At 41.2% G+C, this 8,441-nt stretch overlaps 1 non-coding gene across 1 annotated transcript; it reads right to left on the bottom strand.

The window, feature by feature from the left end:
- Window positions 1-763: 763 nt before the first annotated feature.
- On the bottom strand, window positions 764-870 carry LOC148547689 (small nucleolar RNA R71). Its single transcript, XR_015898137.1, has one exon. It is a non-coding gene; the product is annotated as a small nucleolar RNA R71 (small nucleolar RNA).
- Window positions 871-8,441: the final 7,571 nt, after the last annotated feature.

Genomic DNA, 8,441 nt, shown 5'->3' with positions numbered 1-8,441 from the left:
AATTACTTTCAGTTTTAGTTATTTTCCTCCCTTCCCCCTACTCCTTTTTCTTAGTTATTTACCATTCAGTTCACTAACCCACTAACTGTTTGATATATTGCATCACTCACACTTACAGCAATTTTAACAAGAGTACTTTCTGTATCTATTTCCTTGCTTGTGCCTTGTTGGTTGTATGACAGGGAGAAGAAGCGGGGCTTCAACTTCCTTTGATTCTGAACCTGAGAGGACCTTCCTTAGATTAAGGAGGAAAGCAAGAGGAAAGAGAGTAGTTGGTGCTGAGGAAGAGGAGGAGTACTTTGAACCAGACATGGATGAAAACATGGAGAACCATCATGAAGAAGAGGGTCACAACCATGGCAGAGAAGGTCCAGCGCATCAGGCTGGACAAGAGAGAAGAGTTCTGGGTTCTTACATCAACCCAAACCCAGGAAACTGTGGAAGCAGCATCCAAAGGCCAACCATACATGCCAACAACTTTGAACTAAAGCCACAACTCATCACCCTTATTCAGAACAATTGTTCATTCGGAGGAGGTGTCCAAGAAGACTCCAATCAACATCTAACCACCTTCCTAAGGATATGTGATACTGTGAAGTCTAATGGTGTTTATCCTGACACCTATAGACTACTTCTATTCCCTTTTTCACTTAAGGACAAGGCATCTAAATGGCTGGAATCCTTCCCAAAGGAGAGTTTAGCAACCTGGAAAGATGTGGTGAATAAATTCTTGGCAAAATTCTATCCTCCTCAACGGATCAACAGGCTGAGAGCTGAGGTACAAACATTCAGGCAGCAGGATGGTGAGACTCTATATGAAGCATGGGAGAGGTTTAAGGACCTGACAAGAAGGTGTCCACCAGATATGTTCAATGAATGGGTGCAACTACACATTTTCTATGAAGGCCTCTCTTATGAATCAAAGAAGGCAGTAGACCATTCATCCGGGAATCTCTGAACAAGAAGAAGACCATTGAAGAAGCCATAGATGTCATTGAGACTGTAGCGGAGAATGACTACTTCTATGCTTCTGAAAGAGGCAACACTAGAGGAGTGATGGAGCTAAACAATGTGGATGCACTGCTGGCCCAAAACAAGCTTATTACCAAGCAGTTGGCTGACCTCACCAAGAAGATGGAGAGGAACCAAGTGGCAGCAATCACCACCTCATCAGCAACCCAAGAGGGAGTGAATGCTGAGACAGAGGAGGAGCAAGAACAAGCCAACTACATTGAAAACTCACCTAGGTAGACCCATGATCCTTACTCCAAAACGTACAACCCTGGTTAGAGAAATCACCCAAACTTTGGGTGGAGAAATCAACGAGATCAAAGCCAAGATCAGAGACATCACAACCCCAACAACCATGCAGCTCACCAATATTCCACACAGAGATCATATCAGCACCACCCTAACAACACCTCTCCACATCCATACCAAAACTAAAATGACCCAACTCACCCATCCACTCTTAACTCACCATCATCTGAAGAAAGACTCTCCAAAATTGAGACTTTGCTTGAAGGCATATGCAAAGAGATTCAAGATAATAAGGTATTCAAAGAGGAGGTGCGAGCTAGTATCAAGAACCAGGGGGACACCATCAAGAGGCTGGAATTTCAAGTGGGATACTTATCTAAAAAGATTCCCAAACCTACTGATAGCTTCCCAAGTGACACAGAGAAAAATCCGAGAGGTGAAGCAAAGAAAGTCAGATGGGAAGATTGCAAGATGGTTACTATAAGTAATAAGGAGACTGAGGAAAAGCAAAACAAGCCATTAGAACAACTTGGAGAGACATCAGCAGAGAAACAGGAAAAGGATCACCAAGAACCCAAAATTTCACAAAAAGAGCTGACACAGAAGGAGCTGTTGAAACTCTATGCACCGTTTCCCCAATTACTCAATGGTGCTGTAGAGAAGAGAATATACTCAAGGTTTCTTGACCTGTTTGCATCCCTCCATGTAAACATACCATTCATCAAGGCCCTCCAACAAATGCCCTCATATATTAAGTATATGAAGGAGCTGCTGACCAGGAAAAGCTCACTCAAGGAAGGACAAATAATAGTGATGAATAAGGCGTGCAGTGCTCTCATTCAACCAGAGTTGCCTATAAAAAGGAAGGACCCAGGGAGTTTTCACATCCCCTGTGCCATAGGAGAAACAATGTTTGATAAAGCACTCTGCGATTTGGGAGCAAGCATCAACTTAATGCCTTTATCCCTTATGAAAAGGCTGCAGATCAATGAGATAATATCCACAGATGTAGTTATCAGGCTGGCTGACAAAACTCAAAAACAAGCAGTAGGAGTGGTTGAAAATGTGCTGGTGAAGGTGGGAAAATACTTCCTTCCCACAGACTTTGTCATCTTGGACATGGAAGAAAGTCACACTCACCCAATCATATTGGGAAGACCGTTCTTAGCTACAGCCAGAGCACTCATAGATGTGGAGCGAGGGGAGCTAATTTTGAAGATCCATGATGAACAAATCAGCTTCAATGTCTTCAAACTCTCACAAGAAACAAATCATAATGAGATACTGAGGGAGGAGGCAAGCACTGAAGCACAACCAACACCTCTGGGAAACCACTTGGTTGAAGAACAAGGCAATCAGCAGCTGTCACAGCTCAAGGAAAATAAGGAGGAACCTAAACCACCAGAGTCATATGAGACCAGCAACGAAATTTCCTTAGAAGAGGAGGTCACAAAGAGCAAGGCAACATCAAAAGGGACAAAGAAGAAGGCACCAAGGAGGTGGAGGAACAAGAAGATCCCTACAGAGGACTTTTCTCCGGGGGATAAAGTGATCTCAGCCTACTTCCCAGATATTCCACCTCATCTCCCCACTATCCCATCTCAGTTACCTAAGGTCTTCACCATCAACAGAGTTCTTTCCTTAGAACATGTGGAGATCCTTGATGAAGCCAATGGATATAGGTCTACTGCAAGAAGGGAAGATCTGAAGCATTACCAACCACCATGACAAAGGCAAAACGTCAAGCTAGTGACGCTAAAGAAGCGCTTCATGGGAGGCAACCCATGTTTTACATGCTTTTAAAAATAGTTAATAATGCAAGGTTCAGGGATTTCAAATCAACTTGACATGGACTTGAATGAATCCTTATGTGCAACATATAGTGAAGAACAAGTTTGGTGTTCAAGGCACACTAAGAGAACATCAATGTAACCCATATCATGTCACTCTTAGGGGCCTTGAACAAATCTTTTACGCCACACGGCACCAAACTAAGTTTGGTGTTGCTAATGTTGCACACATGGATGTTGAGTTAGTCAGTTGGTTTGCTCTAATGAATGGCACTTAGTTAGTTAAAACAAAAACTTTAAAAAGTAGTTATTCTTTTAATTTTGCCGCACTTTCCACACATATTTCTTTAATCACAATTCTTTTATTTTGTAGGAGAGAAGAAAGGGGTATTGAAGTGGATTGAGTGGACAATTAAATGAGGAGGGTTCGGCCACTTCATGAAGGGAGAATACACACGTGTCTCAAGGGAAAATGCATTGGGAAATGTGCCATGCAACATTGAAAGAATGAGACCCTTGAAGACCGAACCAATCTCCCTCATAAAGATGATGATCCTTGTGCTCATCCCCTGTAGAACCCCATCCGTTCATCATACTCCAACCCCATCGATCCACACCTTTCATCCACACACCACTTCTCTATATAAGTGATTCGCACTAAGTACACCCTTAACATTCCAATTTCACTCCCCACACTTCTCATTCTCGAAACCAAACACTCTTCTCCTTCATCACACCTTGTCCTAACCAACCGAACTCCTCATCTATCCGTACCTTCCACCCTCTTCACACATCAACTCAAACTCATGGCATCATCAAGCTCCAAGAGGCAAAAGAGGAAGGAACCAGTAGAGAGCATTCCTTTCGACAGAAGATTGAACAAAGGGGTTGGCAAAGGCTTACGAACCCGGAGGAGAAGATAAATGCAAACCTCATCAAAGAGTTCTATGCAAATGTGGTCAGAGAAGACAAAACCAAGGCCCCCACCTTCAAAAGTTACGTAAGAGGGAGAGAGGTGGATTTCAGCCCCAATGCTATAACAAGGACTCTTCAGTTGAAATCACCACATTTTGATGAGCTCGGTTATCAAGCAAGAGTAAGTAGGAGCCCTGATGATGATGAACTCGAACAAATTGTGAATGACATATGTGTTATAGGAGCTGACTGGGAAAGGTATGCGGATAAGAGGCCCAGGTTCATCAAGAGAGGAGACCTCAGCCCTGAAGCCAAGGGATGGTTTGAACTCATGAGGAGATCTATCCTCCCAGCAGCAAACAATTCCGAGGTCAACGTCACTCGAGCTACTATGGTACATTGCTTAGTACAAGGTGGAGATATCAATGTGAACTTATAGCTGAAGGGATTCAAGAGTCAGCTGAAAAGATTGATTCGGGTGCCAGGCTTTGGTACCCCAGCACCATCCTCAGACTGTGCACGAAGGCCAAGGTTGTCTTCGAGGATAGCAACCCAGATTGGTTAAATTCTGGGAGGCTAATTATGTTTCAGCGTCTAACTCATGTGACACCAGCCCAACAACAAAGAAGACCTCACATAGGAAAGCCAAAACCAAAAGGAGGAGCTCACCAAGAAGAGTCTCATCAGGAAGAACACCAACAAAGAGAATATTATGACCCAACCAACATAAACCTTAATCACATTCATGGAGCCATTAAGGAACTATCAAGGAGTTATATGGAGGGACAAGAACAACAACTGCATGTTCAAGCTCAAAGGATGGATCGTCAAGAAGAGATCCTTTCTAATTGGATGAATCAACAAGGGGAGTGGCAGAAACAGCAAATGGAACATTATTCCCAGCTCACTCAAGCCATCAATCAAGTGTCTGAAAGGCAAGAGCGTCAAGATAAGCGCCTTCAAGAACTCAACCAACGCCAGCTAGCTCAGATGAAGGCATTCAATGAGTTCAGTGTACTTAATAAAGGACAGCAACTACATAGGGAGGAGTTCAACATAAACACTCAAGCCAAGTTGAACTACATGTCTAGTCATATGCATAATCTACACTATGCCATCCCTACATATGATGAGTTCCAAAAAGATTTTGTAGAACAAGAAGAAAGGAAGGTGAAACAGCAGAAGGAAACATTAAAGAAGAAGATGGAAGATGCTGGCTTCTGGAAGAAGTTGATTGGAAAAAGCAAAGGAGGTGGGAGCTCAAGCGCAACAAGTAGACACAACGAGGACGAGCCAGAGGGAGAGCATGGGCAATCCCATGAGTAAAAGGTGGTGGAGTTCCCTATCTGTTCCATCTTTTTCAAGCTTTAAATAAGGAAAATCATGTATGAAATAGAACATGTTCCATGGTAGTTTAGAAATTTTCAATTCTGTCTTTAAGTTTTTCATTGCCTAGGTCTATGATTACTAGTCAAGTTGCCTGTTTTCAATTCCATCCTGCTTATTGTGTTGCTTGTCTCCTTTTGAATCAAATAAAAAGAGAATATTTGTTATCAAAGACCAGATTAGAGTTCATATTGTGGAGTAAGTTCCTTAGTGTGTGATATGGTGATAAGTTAGCTAAGTTGGTTCACCAACAAGGGTGGAAAGCCAACTATCTGTCCTGAATCATATGCTTGAAACACACCCCATGAGACTAGCTAAATAACAAGATCCTAATAAGAAAAAGGGGAAAAGAACCATAAGAGTTGAAAAAGAAAGAAAAGTTAATAAAGAATAAGGCTAGGTACCAAGGGTTTGAAACTTGAGAGATGTGTCTGTGGTACTCCTGTACCAAGGATCTGCTTGGATGAATAAGTTCGTAGGAGTGCTTCATCACTTGGTAACTTGGGTTAACTAACCCGGGATTATCAACTGAAAATCCACTATCAAGAGCAACCTTGCTACAGAATATTTAGTAACCCAAAGAGGTGCTGGACACCAAGGTCTCAAGAAAGAAAATAAACAAACCATGTGCCTGTGGTGTGTATGTATGGGGGAAAGAGACTTGAGGGAGTAAGTCCTTAGGGGTGTCTTAACACCTAGCACCTTGAACCAACTGGTTCGGGAGTGCTGGCTGAAAGCTTATCTTAAAGACTCGCCCCCTCACAGAGCACTTAGCCTAAGAACACAAATAAGCCCTGAAAACAATAAAAGGATCAATGAATAAGAGTCTCATAGGGTGCCATTAAGTGAGTATTCCAGGACATGATAAAGGTCTGAAAGCCAGTGAAGGAATGAACCTAAGTTGCTATGCATGAAACCACCATAAAACCAAGGACATGACTTCCACAATAATGACTCATTTCTCTTGGCATTTCATTCATCATTCTCTTGTTCCAGTACTTGCTTAGGGACAAGCAAGCTTTAAGTTTGGTGTTGTGATGCCAGGGCATTTTGGCCAGTTTCACTGACCTTTTCTTTACTGTTTTAGGGTAGTTTCATGTATTTTCTTAGGAAATAAGTAAGTTTTGGGTAGAATTTCACTTACATCTTGATTTAAGCATACATTGAGCACTTTACATGATTTCATGAGAATTTTCCATGAATTAGATGACAAATTGGATGATGCATGTCTCATGATGTGGATTAGAACTTTGATGGACTTTATTGCTTGATTTCAGGACAAAGAAAGCAAGAAAGAGCCACGTTAGCAGCCACGTTAGTCTAACTAACGTGACCACTGATAAACCCGTATTTCATGAGTTCTTTTGTGCTTAATTTGAGTGATTTATACAATTCTTCACCCACTTATTCACATTAATTACATGATTTTACTTTCCCTTCCTTATTATGTGATGTAAATGAAAAAACATGTTTCCTAAGCTTTAAAATTAATTAATTTAATTACCTTTATTTCCATTCGATGCCGTGATTAGTGTGTTGAGTAGTTTCAGATTTTCTAAGGCAGAATGACTTAAAGGACGGAAAAGAAAACATATAAAATGGAAGAAGAAAGCAAAACGGAGCTTTAAGGAAACTGGTATCCACGCGATCGCATGGATGACGCGATCGCGTGCCAAGCACGAATCAGCAGCGACGCGGCCGCATGACTGACGCAACCGCGCGACCTAAGCAGAACGCATATGACGCGGTCGCATGACTGACGCGACCGCGTGGCAAGGAAAAGCTCCAAATGACGCGACCGCGTGACCCACGCGGACGCGTGACAGAGGCCACGTATCAGAATTTACAGAATGCGCCCCAAGCAATTTCTGAAGCCCTTTTTGGCCCAGATCCAAGTACAGACAGCATAGACCAGAGGTTATAAAGTGTGGAAATGCACCCATTCAAAGGGAGCTCGCATATTTTACTTTTCAATGATTTAGATTTAGTTGAGAGGGAGATCTTCTCTCTCTCTCTCTCTTAGGATTTAGGAATTCTTCTTATTTTAAGAGTGACTCTCAATCCAGGTTTTATATTTCTTTGTTTTAAACTTCCCTTTCACTTTATTTATTTATTTCAATATCTGAGTTGGCTATTTACCTTTACAATTGGATCTAAGAATTCTTCCATGTTATAGATTGTTATTTGAATTAATGATAATTAAGGTATTTTCAAGTTATGATTGTTCTCTTTGATTTAAGTTACCATTGCTTCCCATCTAAGGATATTTTTATTATTCCAGCAATTTTACTTTTTCCCCTTTTAGTTCTGGTTAAGAATTTAGTAACTCAACAGTTATTAAACTCAACATAATTGATAATCGTTATCTTGCTAATTGAGCTGAACTTAAGTAATCCCAACCTTTTCTTAGGAAATAAATAGGATTCAAAGGTCAATTTAATTAGTCCCTTGACTTTCCTTTGCCCTAGTACAGGTTGATCAAGTGGAGTTTAGATTCAACTTTCCTTATAGTTGAGAGAGATAACTACGTTGGACCTCCAACTTCTCTTACCTTGCTAAAAGTTTGCTTTACAGTATTTATTTATTTTTAATTGCCATTTACTTTACCTGTCATTCAAATTACTTGCTTCTCATCTTCTAAACCCCGATTACAACCTTTATAGCCAATAATAAGAACATACTTCCTCGCAGTTCCTTGAGAAGACGACCCGAGGTTTGAATACTCGGTTAACAATTTTTAAAGGGGTTTGTTACTTGTGACACCCAACACGTTTGTACGAAAGGACTTTTGAAGGTTTAGAAACTATACTTGCAACGAGGATTTATCCGTAATTTTCTAGACCACGCAAAAGTCCTCTCGTCAAAATGGCGCCGTTGCCGAGGAACTGCTAACGTGTGCCTTATTATTGGTTATTGTAAATATTTTTCTTTTGCTTGCTTATTTATTTTCTGTTTTTCCTTTTTATCTTTAATTGCTACTATGAACTCTCACCCCTCTCGCTTTGAGTTTGGTTCTAATATTGTTAAAGGAAATAGAAGTTACAGCAGGAATGTGCATCAAGGTCAAACCAATCAAGGATGGATGGAACC

This window comes from Arachis ipaensis, chromosome B8 (assembly GCF_059453495.1).
Source record: "Arachis ipaensis isolate K30076 ecotype BB chromosome B8, ASM5945349v1, whole genome shotgun sequence".
Taxonomy (NCBI): domain Eukaryota; kingdom Viridiplantae; phylum Streptophyta; class Magnoliopsida; order Fabales; family Fabaceae; genus Arachis; species Arachis ipaensis.
Note: the sequence above shows the minus strand (reverse complement) of the source record. Positions and strands in the feature narration are given on the sequence as shown.